Genomic DNA, 1,991 nt, shown 5'->3' with positions numbered 1-1,991 from the left:
AATATAATCAGAAACCCCCAAATATTTGACTTTGTTCCACTCTGCAATTCAGGTTAACCATTGGTGATGTTTAAACAGAATTCCTGGAAAAAGCAGCAGATGCTTCGAGGCTCCTATTTTTGAAAGAACACAGACATAAACGTAAAAACTCTTTTTAATGCCCAAAACACTAAACCATATGAAGCAGCATGCTTATTAATTATGAGGATCGAAAGACTAAAAGGTATTCCGTCTTTATTTACATTTTGGCCACGGAATGGCACTCTCTTTAAGTATTTAAACAAACAGAAGCTCTTGTTTTCCTTAGTATGTGGCTGAGTTCATTTCCTCCTTACTCTACAGCATGCTCAAGTGAAAAGCAGGAGCCCAAGGCAACCTGATCACCTGCACATATGAATCCAGATACACTTTACAGTAGAGGGAAATCTCCAGGTTGTATACCTATTGACATTACTTAATAAAAACATGGAGAATAATGGTGCTTCTGGTTGTGTTTCCAATAGCTGTGTGATTGCAGTGCACTGTGGATTAAGTTACCAATCCTTTGAATTCTGACCTTCTGTCTAAGACAGCCTTAGAGGTTATTCTCCTCCACCACCCCAGTTTGGGAGACTGGAGGGGAAAAGTTAATGCTACTTGAAGGAAGGGGGGGCGGAATTCAGTAAGTTATTGGGTTTGGTTCTTCTTTTAACCCTTGCTTTTCCTTTGTGTCATAGACGTGTCTGATTTTGAATGTTTAAGCCTCTGAATATATCAGAAGACTTGGTGTGAACTCTGAACAAGATTAGTTTCTCAGTGAGAAAATTAAGTGCTTATAATGTAATAGTTATTAACATCAGAGCATATCATACTGAGTAACTGGACTTACTGATAGAACCCTGAAGTTGTCAATGCAATTGTGTGCTAGAAACACAGATTCTTAACATCTCCTTTTCATTATGAGAAACACGTTGGGAATGTTTATAATCCCTGCTTTAAGAAAATGCTCTTACTTTATTTGTATGGCCTTGGGGCACGGGGGAGAGAATCTCTTTGGAACTGATAATTTCAGATTTAGGTATTCCTATTTTTTCCCCATGGTCAACCACTTAATATACTTTTTCATTTCTTTCTAGAACCTGCAAAATAATTTGCAACATATATTTGTGAATAACCTTTATCTAAATCTTTTACCTATATCCATTCCATTTTGAATGTCATTTTAGTTATCTCTCTCATTTAAGTCTGTGTACTTTGATGGATTGATTTCCACAGTGACCACCACGACATGCTTGAGCAGGATACAGGTTGTAAAGATAGCTCACAACAAGACAAAGTTCAGATGTCTTGTTCACAGAGTCCCTATGAGCTGCAGTCAACCTGATTACACTTAACACCAAACAAACTGTTTAATATAAATAATAAGCTGAAAACACATACATCTTATATCTATCCATCCATTTGGATTTTTAAGCTTATTGTATATCAAATTCCTCCAAAATAATGATACGGCTAGGAGACCCCAATATCCCAGTGCTCCATCTGCTGTTGACTGGAGACTTTGACAGGGCAGGTTACAGAGTAGATTGAGGTGGAGGACTTTAACATACTGGATACATACAGAGAAGCTGGTATGGTACTGCTGTTGGTAAAAATAAACAAAGAATTACCATAAAGTGCCTAGCACAGTGCCTGGTTCATAATAACAGTCCATAAATATAAATTTCCTCCCTTTCTCCACAAGATAGTCATTGTTTCTGAAGAATTGAAAAACTGTGAACTCAGCTGTCATGAAAACTGGAAAACACAAAGCAAATTTCCAGATCTTCTTACATGTTAGGGGAGGTGCTGACAAGGTTGGTTTTGCGCATGGCTTAGGACAAAAATATTGAAGAGGAGGCAACCTGGGTTTTCTACGTTGCTTTACGTCAACAGGAATCCATTTTACAATGTGAGAAAACCAAATAGCTATTGCGAGATTACACACATGCTTCCAAGAACAATTATTTATA

Source organism: Elephantulus edwardii, unplaced genomic scaffold (assembly GCF_000299155.1).
Source record: "Elephantulus edwardii isolate Elephantulus edwardi_28Jun2011 unplaced genomic scaffold, EleEdw1.0 scaffold00008, whole genome shotgun sequence".
In the NCBI taxonomy this organism is placed as follows: Eukaryota; Metazoa; Chordata; class Mammalia; order Macroscelidea; family Macroscelididae; genus Elephantulus; species Elephantulus edwardii.
Note: the sequence above shows the minus strand (reverse complement) of the source record.